Source organism: Lactuca saligna, chromosome 3, assembly GCF_052625555.1.
Source record: "Lactuca saligna cultivar CGN05327 chromosome 3, ASM5262555v1, whole genome shotgun sequence".
In the NCBI taxonomy this organism is placed as follows: domain Eukaryota; kingdom Viridiplantae; phylum Streptophyta; class Magnoliopsida; order Asterales; family Asteraceae; genus Lactuca; species Lactuca saligna.
The window spans coordinates 151,081,533-151,101,181 of NC_136419.1; positions in this window are offsets into that span (position 1 = coordinate 151,081,533).

The window sequence follows — 19,649 nt, forward strand, 5'->3', positions numbered from 1 at the left end:
TACGAATACGAATAGTAATAGGAGTAGGAGTAGGGATACGAATAGGACTGCGAATACGAATACGAATGCGAATACGAATATGATTACGAATGGTAATAGGAGTAGGAGTAGAGATACGAATATGACTGTGAATACGAATACGAATACGAATACGGATGAGAATACAAATACAAATACGAATGGTAATAGGAATAGGAGTAGGGATACGAATACGACTGCGAATACGAATACGAATACGAATAGTAATAGGAGTCGGAGTAGGGATACGAATACGACTATGAATACGAATACGAATACGAATACGAATACGAATACGAATACGAATGCGAATACGAATGGGAGTAGGAATAGGACTAAGAATACAAATACGAATATGAATGCGAATGCGAATACGAATAGGACCACAAATGAAATATGAATACAATGACATTTATCTAGGTGCCCTACAATGAAACACCATTAGGATATCAGAATATCTAGTTAATACAATAAGTACAAATGGTATTCAATCATTACAACAAAATTCAATATCTAAACTTACTTCTAGGAAAATATAGGATTTTCCTGGGGAAACATTGAACATAACCATGTTTTACAAAATACATCTTTTACATTGATAACCAACATTCAGGAAAGTATGGGACTTTTCTGGGTTCATAGTTAAACATAACCAGAACCGTGTAACGAACAATTAATCAAACATCACTTTTAAGAAAATATGAGATTTTCTGGGATAACAAACTTTTCGGAAAACCGAAGGAAATTCGTACATTTTTACAAAACAACCATCTTATGAACTCACCATCTTTATGCTGATTTTCAAACTGCTTGTATACTCAGGTCTACATTAGACAGGTACCTAGCGATCCTTTGGGAGAAGATGGAGCGTACAGAAGACTCGTCTCTACTTTTGTTCATAAATACTATGTATCACTAATATACAACTTTACTTTTGAACAAATGTAAACTTTGATATGTAATGTAATGGTTGTTTACTTTGCTTACTACGTGCATTGGATTTGATACTCAACATGGTGTCCGCCCCGGAAATGTTTCCGCCTTAGGTTTTCGAGGTGTGACAGATTGGTATCAGAGCCCTTGTTTATAGTGAACTAGTATACCAAACCTTACATGGTATAAGACTATAAACACTAAAGGGCCTAAGTGCTATTCACTAAAAGTATACCTCAAAATATAAGTATTTTCAAAAAGCATACAAAGTATACCCAACCATCGAAATCTGTAACTACAAGTAGAACAAAACATAAGTAAATGGGTGTTGTGCACTGCGGTTAAACCTGGGTAGTTATGTAGCCGTGTCTAGGATCAGTATAGCCTGGCCAACTATATTCATTCGAGACACGACCAACATGTGCTTAGGAGTGACTGTGGTGTGTGGCATGCCTAAAACTTACCCAATACCCAAACAATGAGGCGTCGTTGCAACGAGACAAGAAATACACCGGGAGTATTTCTCGAGCCAAATCCGTTATAGAATTCCTCATCCCAGCATTGCTCCTCAATCATTCCTTTAGCGATAATTTATCTGTTTTGATAACTTCTTCCTGCTTTATCGCTTAATAGAATTCTATGTCTGTCGTAAAGAGATATCCCTTGTATCATATCTCTTGATTCAATTCGGAGGACTTACCATCCTCTCTTTCCTGATCTTATTAGATCAAGATGCCTCTAAGAAAGAGACCCAACTCAAAGACCAACAACAACAATCCTCCTCCAACACCACCTTCTCTTCAAATCGACCTGGCAACCCTTCAGTCAGTTTTCACTGTAGCATTCTCAGCAGCCATGTCGCAAACGAACCTCGGTAGTTCAGGAGGTGGTCCCCAACCTCAAAACCAGGAAGGTAGCCAGGGACACCCAAAGGAGTGTTCCTATAAAGATTTTATGAACGCAAAACCCACATTCTTCGATGGCACAGGAGGTGTCACTGCTCTAACTCGGTGGTAGAAAAGATCGAATCCATATTCGAGATCTGTGCCTGTTCAGAATCCGATAAGGTGAAGTTTGCCGCCTGCACTCTCACCAATAAAGCTCTGACTTGGTGGAACGGCCGAGTCAAATCTCTAACTCTACCTGTAGCCAATGCTATGGGTTGGGAAGTTATGAAGAAACTTTTGCATGCAGAGTATCGCCCTCAGGGTGAAATTCAGAAGCTGGAACATGAACTCTGGAACCTGAAGCTGAAAGGTTCTGACATCGCTGCCTACACATCCAGATTTGACGACTTAGCGCTTCTTTGTCCAAGGATGGTTACCCCGGAAAGTAAGAAGATTGAGAGGTTTATCTGGGGATTAACCCAGCCAACCAAACGGAACGTCTTAGCTGCGAAGCTGGATACATACGGCAGCGCCAAATGCCTAGCGCAAATCTTGATCGACCATAGTGAGGACGTAGATGAAGTAGCTAATGCTCTTGAGCCTATAGAAAGAAGTGGTGAGAAACGAAAGTACTGAGAGGCGGGGGAGAAATGTCAACCTTCACAGGAGTTCTCGAAGAGACAAAAAATGGTGACATTCCACGCTGCCACCACCCCTGCTGTCGTACCTGTCATCGGTTCCTCAGCCCAAGCACCTATCACCAGATATTCAGGTGTTCTCCCGTGGTGTAATCAGTGCAGTTACCACCACTACATCCCCGGTTCCTGTCGTGCAAAATTTTTCAAAAATTATGGCCAAGAGGGTCACCTTGCACGGAGTTGCAGAACACTAACAAATCAAGCTTCCAGAACGGGCATCAGTCAAGCCTGTTATGGTTGTGGTAAAGTCAGGCATTATAAAAGAAACTGCCCCAATGCAGCAACAACTGGCAACAACCGGGTGGAAATGCCCCAACTTATTAATTGGAAACATAAATATTTTATTTCGTCAAGTTATAAAAATAATTAAATCGGGTGCGACCAAAAGCCTCACTTGACGATGGTATCGGGTAGAATTCCACCGTGTACCCAACTTTCAGCATATATAAAGTTGAGAGAGCCTCATTTGAAGATTTTTCCACTCTCTCTCTACTTTCTCTCTCTACCCTCTCTCTAAAATCCGATTTTTAGCCAAAAATATCCAAATCAAGCTTCAAAACATTAAGGTAATTATCCTAGCTTCTAGTTTAACACATTTGGCCTTCAAATTCGAGATTTTTATGAGGATTAGGACCATTACCATGAGTTTACAGTTCTAGAACATCCCTAGGCCGTGAACTCATGAAAATGGGGTTTTTGTGCCATAAAACCCTTCCAAAACACTTCAAGGGTTTAGATTCAACTTAGAAACTTGCATGCATGAACCAAGAACCTCAAAATCATGGGATCTGATGTGTAACCATGATTTTATGTCCCAAGAACCCTCTTGGACTGTAATCCCCCACGCAAGGACCTTAAACACCACTTAAGGTGTTAGTTTGCCCTAAACACCTTCAATGAACTTCTATGGGAGTGTAGAACCTCATAAGCCTTCATGTGATGCTCCAAAACTTCATCAAATGGGATAAGCTTGAGTTTATGGCCCAAGCATATGCTTGGACCATAAACACCCATTCATGAGGAGTAAACTCATCTTCTTAGACCTTAAACTCGTTTCTATGTGTTAAGATGCCACTTAAACACACCATGAGCCTTAGAAATGAGTCTAGAAGCAACCACAATCAAGTTAAGGACCTTAATTCATGCCAAAACTACCCCATCCATGTACGGCCATAAACCTCCCAAGAACATCTACTTAGGCCGTAAACTCCATTATATGGTCCATATGTGAGTTTAATCCATCCCGATACCCTAGTTTTGATCCTAGCTAATCTTCCCAAGTAAAGTAAGGCCATTTAGCATCATGGAACACCCCACCCATGAGTTTATGGCCGTAAACTCATGGGGGATGGTCGTTAGGACCGTAAACCCTCTTGTGAGTTTACTCTTGAGGGGTAAACTCCATATCCGAGCCATATATGTCCTTAAATGCCACCCGGGTCCTTCCAAACACTTGCAATGCGGTGTTTCCACGACTAAAAGTGTTTGTATCTAACAATTAAACAATATAAGTCCTAATTAGATACAAATGTGTATCATTTCATATTCCATAGGAACCTCACGCATTATCAAGCCCCGAACCGACACTTAACATCCAATCCGACATGCTTCTCGATCGGTGAGTTCATAACCCTACCCTTTTTCAACTGTTTTCACTGTTTTCAGGGGAGGAATACAAGCAAAAGTACAAGGAAATCTTGTACTCAAACTTATTGTTTTTCAATTTAAATGTCTGCATTCTGTATGTTCTAATATCAAAAACTGTGTTTATCAAATAGTTCGAATTACGAAGACAGCTTTCAGACTAATCATAGATTTCTTGGTAAAGTGTTACAATCTAAATTATATTTGATAAAATATGAATACGAATACGAATGCGAATACAAATACGAATGCGAATGGTAATAGGAGTAGGAGTAGAGATACGAATACGACTGCGAATACGATTACGAATACGAATGCGAATACGAATATGAATGTGAATACGAATACGAATACGAATAATAATAGGAGTAGGAGTAGGGGTACGAATATGACTGTGAATACGAATACGAATAAGAATGCGAATACGAATACGAATACGAATGGTAATAGGAGTAGGAGTAGAGATACGAATACGACTGCGAATACAAATACGAATACGAATATAGATGTGAATACAAATACAAATATGAATGGTAATAGGAGTAGGAGTAGGGATACGAATACGACTGCGAATATGTATACGAATACGAATACGAATAGTAATAGGAGTAGGAGTAGGGATGCGAATACGACTGTGAATACGAATATGAATACGAATACGAATAAGAGTAGGAATAGGACTAAGAATACGAATACGAATATGAATGTGAATGCGAATACGAATACGACCACAAATGAAATACGAATACAATGACATTTATCTAGGTACCCTATAGTGAAACACCATTAGGATATCAGAATATCTAGTTAATACAATAAGTATGAATGGTAATCAGTCATTACAACAAAATTCAATATCTGAACTTACTTATAGGAAAATATAGGATTTTCCTGGGGAAACATTAAACATAACCACGTTTTACAAAATACATCTTTTACATTGATAACCAACATTCAGGAAAGTATGGGACTTTTCTAGGTTCATAGCTAAACATAACCAGAATCGTGTAACCAACAAGTAATCAAACATTACTTTTAAGAAAATATGGTATTTTCATGGATAACAAACTTTTCGGAAAACCAAAGGAAATTCTTACATTTTTACAAAACAACCATCTTATTAACTCATCAGCTTTATGCTGATTTTCAAACTGCTTGTATTCTCAGGTCTACATTAGACAGGTACCTAGCGATCCTTTTGGAGAAGACGGAGCGTACAGAAGACTCGTCTCTACTTTTGTTCATATATACTATGTATCACAAATATACAACTTTACTTTTGAAAAAATGTAAACTTTGATATGTAATGTAATGGTTGTTTACTTTGCTTACTATGTGCCTTGGATTTGATACTCAACATGGAGTCCGCCCCGGAAATGTTTCCGCCTTAGGTTTTCGAGGTGTGACACATTTACTTTATGCATGAAAAACCCAATTGTTACATAAGATTGGAACTTCTAACCACTACTCATAGATGGGAAAACATCAACTTTTTAACATATATTGGTCTTGATTTAAGGCTACGCTTATACCAGAAAGAAATATGGGATTTTCTAGAGACTAATAAAACAACAACGAACCATTTCATTTTCATACAAATACTATCATTAAATGCTTATGAAACTCACCAGCTTAAATATTGATCTACTCTTTCAAAACTACTTGTATGTCCTAGGGACTCAGTAATTACAGGTACTAAACAGCTTTTGAAGATGGAACGTTGGGACACTAGTTTAAATTTATATTTTGGCATCATATTGTAATTGTTTTTGAGCATGTACTCTTTTGAACAATGTAAACTTTCAATTATATATATGATGCTTGTATTGCTTTCTTTACTATGTATTCCTTTGTTACATTACCACATGAAGTCATCCGCCCGTGAACGTTTCCGCCGTTCCGGTTTGGGGGTGTGACTGTTGGGTTTTCAGCATTCTAACACTCCTAAGTGTACATGCAACCCTAAATACCTTGGATCTATGTTTCCTCTATTATACATGCAAATAAGAACATCCAAGGTATTATCCTAATCTAGCATACAAAACAACGAGTGTAACAAGATAGAATACATACCTCTTTGATGTAGAAAGTCTTCATGAAGCTTGAGTGCCTAGCCCCAATAGTCTGGAAGCCTAAAATGGAATCGCAATCATCAAAACACTTAGAATAACTTGAGAGAGTTCTACACTTCATGAAATCGGCTAGCCCTTTTCTTCACCTTCTAATGTGATTCTAGTGGCCGATTTTTGTCAAGAATAAGATCATTATATAGTGTTACAATTAGGGTAAATCCTTAACTATCATGGCTTTCCATTTCCTTGGATCCATGGGTTCAAATACACCACGGAGCATCCATGGACCATCCTATGGGTTTTAGCCCAACTTGATTATCCATGGAGCATTAGCCCACTATATAAGTATGGATGATTTACACAATCAACCCATATATTTAATTAGTCTTCTTTTGATCACTTAATTAATCCTAGATTAATTCTTGATCAATACTAATTAAATAATCTTATTATTCTTATTATTAATGTACTAGAACTTATAATATATTAATAACCATAAGTGTCTTATTTCTCTCATTATAGTCTATCCAAGTGCATGATGGTATGCAACCCAAATGGACCATGTCGGGTCGGCTCAAGTATTACCAATTATAGTTATGGACTTAGACATTAATCCAATAGTCTCCCACTTGGATAAGTCTAAAACTATTTATTGCGTACGACTTCAGGAACCAACTGGCAATCGTAGCTCTCAAAAGCTTATGTCGAACTCTGACCTTGTAGAAGAACTCTGACCGTGTCAATGAATTTTCCATTAGATAAGGGATCATATAATCCTCTGTTCTCATGATATCAGCCGGAAAAATACATGGAACAACGTCGTACTTATTGTCTAGCAGTTTGTTTCCCGATTTTCGATTTGTTTGAAAAAGAACTTAATCGAACAAATCAATTCAGTTCTGACCGGCCGGTACATAGGTCACAACAAAATCATCGAGGGGCCCAAATATCGCTTGTATTTCTAGAAGGAACAGATAAACTTCGACTCATATACTTGTTCTACTACTTGTTGAATTGTACACAAAGGCACGTTTTATAACATCAAGTTACTGATGTGTTTATGTGCAATCAATGCACAACCAACTCATAGGTAACTACTCATATCTCTAGGGTTGAAGATTTATATGATATTACGGTCTTACGATCACTCGAGATAAATTCCATGAAGTGATACAAGTGAGTGTGGGTTTATTCCAATAATCATAACTTATGAGCACTCATGAATGTTGTAGCAACCATTGCCATGACTTAACCCATTTAGCCATCTACAAACCCGATTCATGACAGTCTTGATTCATACCTACTTCCAACATATGAACGACTGTGGAGTGTTTAAATAACTTAGTCATTCAGAAAGAATAACCTAGCTATTTTGGAAGTCAAAACATGAAAAGTGAAACACAATAATAATCGGATCTAATATGGTCTCAGAACCCTTTTGAATATAAATAAAACCACCTTTTATTTATCACCATATTGATTACACATTATTCAATGTTTCAAATAATCAACTTAAGACTTGAATAGAAACAACAGTCGTCCCATGCTCCTAGCATGTACACTTTGTTTTTCTAAACAATAGTTATGCCATACCCCAAGTATGCACACTATGTTTGTCTATAATCCTTACATTGTGATGTAGATCAATTGAACATGATTCAAATGATACTCATTTCACAATCCCAAATCCTTATTGTAAATGTGAGAATCCCCGATTCCTATCATTTACCAAAAAAAACTGTTAGAATTTAAACTTGTATGCAATGTTCCTCTTGTAATGATTATTCACAAAGTCACCAAAACCTTGTCACTAGTCATTACAGAGTATTCCAAAGAAGGTCCACTTCTATGGAAAGAAATTCTCATATTCAAAGTACATTGCTTTGAACATCCTTCTTGCATTAAGGTTTTCTAATCTTACATAGATTGAATAAATTCCACCTATGGAGACATTTCCATAGTCCCATTTTGAATATCACTTCCGAATAAGAGTTACTTCTTTTCAGAAAATGTCAATATGGTCCTGCTAAAATTAACACTATACTTCCAAATGTCCTTGAGCAACCAATCTTTGGCAAACCTCAGATTTTCCTCAACTATTGCTTAATCACTTTAGTCATATCCAGTTCTAGACTTTTCCCTTCTAAATGCCCTGAGCAGTTGGAAAATTTAGAAAGGATGAATATTATAGCACATGCAATCGATCCTATATTCGAAGCATATGGGACACGATTCATGATGTTTGACATAAAGACATGATACTAGACCAATCTTTTGCTACAATTTTTTTTTATTTGCCATGTTTTCAAAATTTAACTATGAAGAGGGATGCCGTAGTCATAATTGAATTTTGAGAACGCAATATATATAGAATTTCTTAAGTCGAACCATTCATACATAAAATTCTTATATATATATTATTGACTAAATATGATTAAAATCTCAATCTAAGCTTTAGAATTGAAATGAAGTATAATTTCCTCTCCCTTAATTATAGCAAAACAACTTTTCAATCCCTGCAACTTCACGAATTGAAACTTTGTTTTCTATAATTAACATTGCTAGCTTGCAATACTAATCATAATAATCATGCTCCCACTAACATGATGATTATTAGCATAACACTTATGCTCCCACTAGATCTGACATATTTTCAGAAATCGGTTGGACTTCTAAAATTTAGATTCATACACCTTTCCGTAGATAGCTCACCTATCTGTCTAAGCAATTTCAAGAACTATGAAAAGGGATGCCGTAATCATAGTCTCAATTTCTTAGACCTCTGCCATTTCTCACAAGTCCATGTTAGTGTGCCGGTTAACCACACACGCTCCACTAACGACTTTTGAAAATGCAAATAACACAATTGCTATCTACGTAAAATCTGCTTAGTGAAAGCGTTTCCTCACCATCATTTTCATGAATCGGAGAGAAACCTTATGACACTTAGATTTTATAGTGTATGAGTTCCTATCCATGCGAATTTTTCAAAACCATAATCACAAGATAAGGTTAGTGACAAATTCCACCTTACATGGATTAAACTTGTTCAATCTTAGTTTCTTGTCACCTTGGTAGCACAAGGCCCACCAATGCTTCCAAGTTGAACTCTGATAACTCACATGCAAATTCAACTTATTTGAAGTAGGTACAGAAATAATAATTATGTCAACACGATAGGTTGCAAACCTTAAGTCGTGTGCTAGTGATAAATTACAGGTTTTACTCTTGATTAAATCTTGAAACTCTTTTAGGATCTTTAAGGCTCCCACTGTCCCCTTGACATATAAGTTTCCCCAGTCAAGAACCATTCCTTGACAAAACAAATATTCAAGGGATAGTGCGGATTCTTATCAAGACTAACACTTCACACAATTGGTCTTAGTTGGTCTTTGTCTCATCCAAGACATCACAACCTACCAATCTCAAATGTTCAAGATTAGAAACATTTCACACTACATTTGATAAGTGTTTTAAACCTTACTTTATGTCACTTAATGTTACAATCTTGGAGTATGAATCTAAGAATTGTTTTGGAACGAAGTATGACTCATCTCCTTGATCTTAACCAATCCAAAAATTCATGACCTCTCTTTTTAGCCATAACAATGCACTAAGATGTCCTTAGAGTATGAATTTGTGATATGGTTTCTAAATCATTAAGATGATCATAAAACAGATACTAAAGTACTCTCCCATCTTTTCAGATTTGAGAAACTTTTATCTTTTTGCCTAATTTGATTCTGCTCATTTGTTTTGTCATACATTGTAACCTTTCCAATGTTACAGAATTATACTTAACCTTATAAGTATAATCATATTTACTAATATTTAGTAAATCATGACAAATCAATCTTTGTGGTGGACCTTGACCAACGCACACCCAGTGTACCTAATTCCTTAGTCCTTCAATTGACTCACATATACATGTGATCAAAGAATTAGTCTTAATTTTTCAAAGATGAAAATTCTCATTCATCATACAATACAACTTGTATGATTCCAAGTTTCTGTCCAATTGAAACTTGGGTGATGAAAAACTTTCTTCATTTGGTAAATTCATACACTACCACAAATGAAAGAATCAAATCCACTTTCCAATATTGCTGTTACTGGAAACATATAAGCAACAATTTTCCACAGATGCCATTGTAAGGATATTTTTAAAATAAACAAAATTAAAAACCCTTTTTTTTTCGTTTATTTTAAAACTTTGCAGAAAAACTTATCCTTACAATTCACATGAAAACCTTGTTGTTATCTATTCCTAAGTAATATATTATAACTCCTAAGAAGTAGCTCAAGAATCTGATCTTCAAACTACGCGATAGAAATCCATCTACGCGATCAGATTCATCATATTCTTTCTTTAAGTTTCTTCACTTTTTCTTTGATGCTTAAAACATCACCATGTGACCCAGTCATATCATGTATCAAGAATCTCATAATAGAAACTTAGCAGAGCTAGATAATGGACTTTACCCGAATTAGAGTCAAAACACATAGACCCTTTGGTAATGGCACATGAGACTATCTCAGACTGAGCCTTTCTCTTTACCATTTGGTCAACCGAGTTGACTATGGCCGGTCCCTTTCCATTGGGAAGAGAATGCTTTTCTGGATTTCCCGTGTCACTATTGTCAATGTCCATCAAGTTTTGAGGAACTTGATCTTAACAAATAGATAAAATCATCAAGGGTATTGTCATAGTCCTTTTCATAGGTGTTCCAAAAGAACTCACTATGTGACTTAGAAAGTGATTGAACCACCAACTTTCTCAAGACTTTGACACCCAACTCTCCCGGCTTGTGAATATGTGACTACATCTCCAAGATGTGACCACACCAAGACCTTTACTTGCCAATAGGGCTCGAGTGACTTTAAACTTTTCAAGAACTTGCGGGTGAGGGAGAATAATTGGAGGAGGTGGAGGAAGAGAAGCATGATGTTGAGGGACACCATCTTCAAATGATTTGGGAAGATCATAAATGTCTAAACCAGACATGTTTTGGGAGATATTCAAGATAGTTGATTTAAAGTCCTTAATATGACACCAATATGAAATATTAAGGCTAGGACCCAACACAATATTTTATAATTTGGAAGAGGGATGCCGTAATCCATGCTATAAGATATTTGAAGGTAGGTGAATGATGATTCACCAATTTCCACCACAAAAAAAGAAATAATTTATTAGGTTTTAATTGGATTTGAAATTCCTAGATCTTTTGAGATTCATTGAACTTTTCAATGGCATGTTTCAATCTCGAGTGTGCCCTCTCAAATTTTGTGACTGGATGCCGAGGATCACAAAACAAGGTGTGAATAACCATACCAATTCACTTGGTACCCTTAATATTATCACCTAATCAATGTGTCGGTTAACCACACACGCTCCATTGATCTATGACAAACATTAAGTCACCCTTCGTGGTCCTTACTAGTCCAAGTTAGTGTGCCGGTTAACCACACACGCTCCACCAACGACTTGGTAAGGTACAAAGTGTGAATTCCATGGGCTAGCACCAAATTCACATTTTTCCTAAAGTAACTAAGATTTGGAATTAAATTAAAAAATATTTAGTTACTTTATAATATTCATTATACTTTTAATGAGAATTTAAAGTCATTGTCCTACCCGTTCGGCTAACGACCCTCCACCGATCAAGCAAGCGGTGGGTGAGATTGGACACCCATTAAGTCGCCATTTTATAGGCAACAACCTTATACCCACCTTATAGACTGGTTTCGTGAATAAGGCCTACTAACGGTAAAACGACTTGTTCTTATACATATATATATATATATATATAATTAACCATTAATGTTATAAATAGTATAAGTGTTGAATTTTAACTCTTTAGAATTCTAAGGGCTAACTTGGAATTAAAGTATTCATAAGAGAAAACTTTTCAAATTCCAAAACTTGAGGGAAAGTTTTGAAACTATTCAAAACTAATTAATTCCATAACTTATGTGTTTAAAGTAGTTATAATCCAAAAAACTCTTCAAGTTCCATAACTTATGGAAGACTTTAAACTAATAAGAGAATTAACTTTTCTTTATTTTTAAAACTTATGGAATTAATTAAGGTTACACTTTATTTATTTGTTTATTAATGAAGTGACTCTTGAACTTCCATAACTTGAGGACAAGTTGTGGAGTCATAAAAAAAATCAACTACACAAGACTCTTCATTTTGTAACCATTACCAACTTTTATGAGTTTTATGAGTCTTTAATGTGACTCTTCATGTAACTTGAGGACAAGTTACACAAACAGATTTTATACTCAACTCTTAGATTAAAATGGATTGAAAACAACTATTTCAATTAACTTTTCTATTAATCTAAGCAACTCATAAGAACAAGATAATTCGAATCAAACTTTCTCATGTAATTAGTCTAAACCTTAAACTAATACAAAACATGAATCTATTGACAATTATCTTTGAAAATGGATTAGCATGAACATTACCACATTAAAAACAAGTTTATAAGTTCAAAAACAACATAGGGTAATGTTCCTAGTCCATTTCTAGCCAAAAACCTTGAAAATATGTTGTCTGGGGGTCCAACTCGTCGAGTGCAAGAACCGACTCGGCGAGTTGGATCGTTTTGATCAATTTTTTAGGCATGGACTCGTTGAGTCCCTTGATGGACTCGCCGAGTCTGATGATCAAACAGCAACACTTTTGATTTTTTAAGCAGTTTTGCAGGTATAACAAGAAAACAAGCCTAGGCTCTGATACCACTGTTGGGTTTTCAGCATTCTAACACTCCTAAGTGTAAATGCAACCATAAATACCTTGGATCTATTTTTTCTCTATTATACATGCAAATAAGAACATACAAGGCATTATCCTAATCTAGCATACAAAACAATGTGTGTAACAAGATAGAATACATACCTCTTTGATGTAGAAAGTCTTGATGAAGCTTGAGTGCCTAGCCCCAATAGTGTGGAAGCCTCAAATGGAATCACAATCATGAAAACACTTAGAATAACTTGAGAGAGTTCTACACTTCATGAAATCGGCTAGCCCTTTTCTTCACTTTCTAATGTGATTCTAGTGGCCGACTTTTGTCAAGAATAAGATCATTATATAGTGTTACAATTAGGGTAAATCCTTAATTGTCATGGCTTTCCATTTCCTTGGATCCATGGGTTCAAATACACCACGGGGCATCCATGGACCATCCTATGGGTTTTAGCCCAACTTGATTATCCATGGAGCATTAGCCCACTATATAAGTATGGATGATTTACACAATCAACCCATATATTTAATTAGTCTTCTTTTGATCACTTAATTAATCCTAGATTAATTCTTGATCAATACTAATTAAATAATCTTATTATTCTTATTATTAATATACTAGAACTTATAATATATTAATAACCATAAGTGTCTTATTTCTCTCATTATAGTCTATCCAAGTGCATAATGGTATGCAACCCAAATGGACAATGTCGGGTCGGGTCAAGTCCTACCAATTATAGTTATGGACTTAGACATTAATCCAACAGTGACAACCTAACATAGTTCACACACAATAACGTATGTCCAAGAGGTCATTGATCAAACCAATCCCGATTTAGACGTATCAAAACTCTGTGTTTAAGATCTTGATTCATGAGGCCGTGAAAAAGAGGATCATTGGAGTTATGTTCAATTGATCCAATTCACAAAGTAAAGATCATAGACAAACATAGTATGCATACTTCATGTGTGGCATGACTAGTGTTTAGAAAACATAGTGTATATGCTCGGAGCATGGAAGAACTACTGTTTTAAATTCAAAAGTAAAGTTGATAACTGAAACAATATACTATGAATAACGTTTAATCATATGGTGATAAATAAAAGGTGTTTTATTTATGTTCATAGGTTTTGATACCATATTGGATTCAATTATTATTGTGTTTCACTTTGCATGTTTTAACTTCTAGAATAACTAGGTGATTGTTATGGATGAGTAAGTTATTCAAACCATCCACAGTCGGTCATATGTTGGAAGTAGATATCAATTAAGACTATCATGGGTTGGCTTGTAGAGGTGTAAGATGTTGGATAAAGGGCTACAACACTCATGAGTGCTCATAAGTTTTGAGTACTGGATTCAACCCGCACTCATTGGAATCACTTCATGGATTTTATCACGAGTGATCATGAGATGATAATATCTTATATTCTTCAAACCTAGAGATATGAGTTGTTACTATGAGTTCGTTGTACATTGATTGCACGAAAATGGATTCGGTACCTCGATGTTATAAAACGTGCCTTTGTGTATGATTCAACAAGTAGTAGAACAAGTCATATGAATAAAAGTTTATCCATTCCTTTTACCTTCAGGATAAAAGCGATATATGTGGGTCCCTTGATGATTTGGTGATGACAAATGTAAGTGCTCGGCCAGGCCTGGACTGATTTGATTTGTTCAATTAGTCTGTCGTCATAAATAAGAAATCGGGAAACAATAAATAGACAGAGAGAATGATTATAATCCATGTCTCAGTCCATATGATATCTAGAATGGTGGAATATATGATCCCTTATCTAATGGACAAGCCATTGACAAATGTCAGAGTTCATCTACAAGGCTAGAGTTCGACAGAAGCTTTTGAGAGCTATGATTGCCAGTTAGTTCTTGAAGTCATACGCAATAATAGTTTTAGATTTATCCAAGTGGGAGACTGTTGGATTAATGTCTAAGTCCATAACTATAATTGGTAAGACTTGACCCGACCCGGCATGGTCCATTTGGGTTGCATGGCATCATGCATTTGGATAGACTAAAATGAGATAAATAACACTTACGGTTTGTTAATATGTTATACGTTCTAATATATTAATAAGATTATTTAATAAGTATTGATCAAGAATTAATTTAGGATTAATTAAGTGATCAAAAGAAGACTAATTAAATATATGGGTTGATTGTGTAAATCATGCATACTTATATAGTGAGCTAATGCTCCATGGATTGTCAAGTTGGGCTAAAACCCATAAGATGCTCCATGGATGCTCCATGGTCTATTTTTACCCATGGATCATGGAAATGAAAGGCCATGACAATTAGGGTTTACATGTTGTAACCCTAACTATATAATGATCTTATTCTTGGAGAAAATCGTTCTCTGAGGGTAATAGAAAGGGATAGCCGATTTCATGAAGTGTGTATGTTCTCTCAATCTATTCCAAGTGTATTTGGTGTTGTGTGAACCATTTGAGGTGTCACACTAGGGTTACTAGGCACTCAAGCTTCATGAAGGCATTCTACATCAAAGAGGTATGTAATTCTAACTTGATATATTCATATGAATCAATGTTATTATGTTAGTTAGGATGAATACCTTGGAAAGTTTATATTTGCATGTATAATAGAGAAAACATACATCCAAGGTATTTAGGGTTGCATGTACACTTAGGAGTGTTAGAATGCTCAAAACCCAACAGATATGCACAAAGAGATTGTTGTTGCTTAACAAGACTATGCGCCTCTTAATCAGAAGATGGATATCAGTGTAAATGTGGTCACGAAGTTTGTCAAAGTGTATGAAGCTTTAAGTCCTCAAATTACTCAACTATATTCAGGTGATAGTAAAAGCTTCATGGAGATCACCACTTTGTTAAATGAGTTGAATGCATTAATTTCTCAGCCAAGCTTATTTCCTCTGATCACACCTGAATTTCTATCTGAGAAATTTATGTTGTTTGAATCAGTTGTTCACAAACAATGGCACCATTGTCATGAATTCTCAATCTTTTACCAACAAATGCCCCTCCTTCTATCACAGAGGTGCAAAGGGAGAAAAGAAAATTCAAGGGGTTGAAAAGACGAAAACGATTGACATATACTGTAATCAGTGAACTAACGAAGCTTGTAACCACTACTGAAGTAACGAAAGTTGTACCTACACAAGTCCCAACACCTATAGTTTCAAAGGTGAATACAATAGAAGCCATCAAGACAAGAAGAAGACCTATTCTGAAAGCAATTGTTGTTGGTGCTTCTAATGAAGGAGGAAGTTCAAGTTCTTCTAAACCAAAACCTTCTGAAGATGATGGAAAATGGAAGGGGATTTGGGTTGAAAAATCAAAAAAAGAGAGGAAGGCTGAAATTGAAGTTGAAATGGAGAAAAAAAGGCAAATACCAAGTATACTGAGACTTCTTGAAAATGATCCACCTGGCATGGAAAAGGGAGATCCAAAGAAGTTGTACAGTTATGAGAATATTGAAGTAAGTGTTGCTTTTAATCATATGTATGCTTTTGAGTAGAAGCCTAAGAAAAGTTATTCTATCAGTAACACTGATATCAGTCAGCTTCATTTTCCAGTGAATGAAATGATGTTTATCATGGCTCAATACAAAATAATTAAGAAGTTGGACAATGAAGATGATTATATTTATATGAAACTTAGGTTTCATGCAGTTCTTGGATAAGAACCAGAAGAAATATGGTCATTGGTGAAGATCAAGAAGGTCATCAGTATAACAAAGGATCTCTTGTTCGAGAAAGTGATACATAATTTTTGGTATCATGTTGTGAGGGCAAACAATCAAGTTTGTGATTTTTCGGTTGCTGATTTTCCTTTAATGAACTTGAATGACCTGATTCAAGTTGCATTACTCCTAAAAGACGTGGAGGCTATGCAACTTCAAGGGACTGATAAAAATGTTTTGATGCTTGGTCTTGGTCATATCAAAATCTTCATTGACAATCACTATGATCATCTAGCATTCCCTGACGTGGAGTTAGCATCAACAATGGGAAAGGAAGTGAATGTTGCTATGGAAGCTACGAAGACCCAAGCTGAACTTAACAAATATGATGATGGGGAGATATGTTTAAAATCTTTTGGATTACTCTTTGCTAGAAAAGATAAGTGGAACACCCGTTTATTTATTAAATAAATAAATAAAGGACTCATAGCCCTAAAATAAATAATTATATATCCAATGATGGTCTCGAAGGGCTAATTGTCTTAGTTCTGGTAGTCAGGGGTTAAAAGTGTGTGTTCCAGACTTAATTTGTAAGTATTTATGAGGTCAGGGGATCTATGGTAATTATTTGGGTCTAATTTAATAGGAAATGAGGTGGAAGGGCTGATTATGTCATAATTAAGATTTTTGGGGTTGTCTGATAGTTTATGGGACTTAATTTGTAAGGGATTTCCATTGAATGAGATAAAAAGGTAAATTTTGGATTAGTCTTGCAAAGATTTTACAATTTGGGGGTTGTTTAGTAAAATTTGGAGTTATCTTGTTGAGATTTTCAAAAGGAGGGGTTAAATGGTAATGTATTGGACTTGCTATGAAAGCAAATTGGAGGGGAGGGGCTAAAGGCGTCATTATGGAATTAAGTTTAGGATGGTATCGGGTATAAAGCTTTTCCGTAACCCTAACCCTAGCATATCATATCAAGTCGCCACCTTTACCTTATACCTTCCATCTCCGACGCCACCACCTTGTCATTCTCCCCAGCCGCCACCGACGATCAAATGGAGTCCCAAACGACGTCGCCTTTTGTTTCACCATCGAGATGCGGTCATGGCTTGGCTGCCGGCGAAGGCACATTTCGTTACTATTTCATTATCGTCCCCTCGCTCTCCAATAGTTTAAGACGGAGGCACCACTAGCCGTTGGCCAATGGTGCTTCAGTCCAAGGTGGTCTCTCCTAATCCTCCTCACCCGTTCTGCTGTTGCTATTTCCTATTCGTGACCGCTAGCCACCGCCTTTAGCCATAGTTGTGGATGCTACGATTACTATTGCCATCACCGCGCACCACTAGTGGGTGGTTGTGTCCGGATTCTGATTTGCAAGTCGTGTGTGAGTAAATTATTAGCTGGAAGACACAAGAGGACCACCATGGCAGCTAACCACGGTGGTTGTTGCCGGGAACGTTTTCTGCCGCTACAAGCCAACATGAAAGGTGGTTGTGGGCGAGTTGTGGTCTTTGTAACAAAAAAAAAAAAAAGAGTAATGAAAAGAAACTCAAACCACCATCATAGGGTGGTGGCTGCGCCCTCCTGTCACCACCAGCCACCGTGTCGGGTGGCGGTGTGCTTTGCCTCGTTGTGGTTGATTCGTTTGAGGTGCTAGAAACCCTAATGGGCACAATGTAGCCAAATTGGCTTAGTGAGAACCCTAGTGGGTCTAATGGACTCAAATTGACCCAATGCAAACCCTAACGGACTTAATGATATTCTAGTGGGCCTAATAGGCCCAATAAAACCCTAATTGGTCTGCAAGCCCAACAAATTGATAAATGGGCTAGTATTTAGATTGGAAAACCCTTCTGCCAATAAAATCCTAATATGGGGAATTAATCGGGACATACGGGAATTATTTAATAACTGGAGATATTAAATAATAATCATTGGAATAAATTAATCTATGTAATATTGGACTTAATGGATTAAGTACTTAGTGGATTAAGTGCTTAATGGGTTAGGTATGGAACTTAACCCTAATAAGCGTTTTATGTGAAACACTAACTTCACTTGGGTTTATTGTTGGGCCTTTCTAGTGGGCCTTGATGATTAGATTATTATTGGGTCATCCAAGAATAATTATATGGACTAAAATAATTTATGGGCCTAGGGTAAGTCCCATGTAAGGGGTTGGGTCCAATTTAGAAAATTAGTCCATAGTTGGACCTTAATGATTGTATAATGTTGGGCCTAAGAATAAGAAAATGTATAGGTCTGGGCCTAATTTGGAAAATTGGGCCATATGTTGGGCTTAAATTTCCTAGTGGACTTTAGGCCTAAGGATTAGGCCTTGGGCTTGCACAAAGCCAACCTTGGGTTAATGTAGTAATTATCCAAGTAAGTATCAATGATTATGTGTTGGGACCCAATTATTAATTGGGTGTTATTTTGGTGTTGACAGTTTGGGAATCTGTCATCCAGCAACTGGGGTGAAGTCTGTAGGACTTCAACAATGTGGGTTTATGTCTACGGGAATTCAATAGTGTGAGGTGAGTTTGTTGGGTTTTGAGCATTCTAACACTTCCTAAGTGTACATGCAACCCTAATAACCTTGGATCTATGTTTGTCTAATTATCATGCAAACTTGAATTCCAAGGCTATATTCCTGTCTAGCATACATGGGGAACAATTTTAACTTGAATGATAGATAGAATAATTTACCTTGTTGTTGCTTATGTTCCTTGAAACCTTATGAGCCTAGCACCCCAAGTGTGATGCCTCAAATGCTTCACACAACAACAAATGCTCCTGGAAAGACTTTTGAGAGAATGCACACTACTTGAAATCGGCCTAGCCCTCTTGCTTCACATGTGTGTAGCCGATTTTGATGGAGAATATGATTCTTATATAGTGTTGACACATCTAGGGTTACACCATGTAAACCCTAATGTGTCA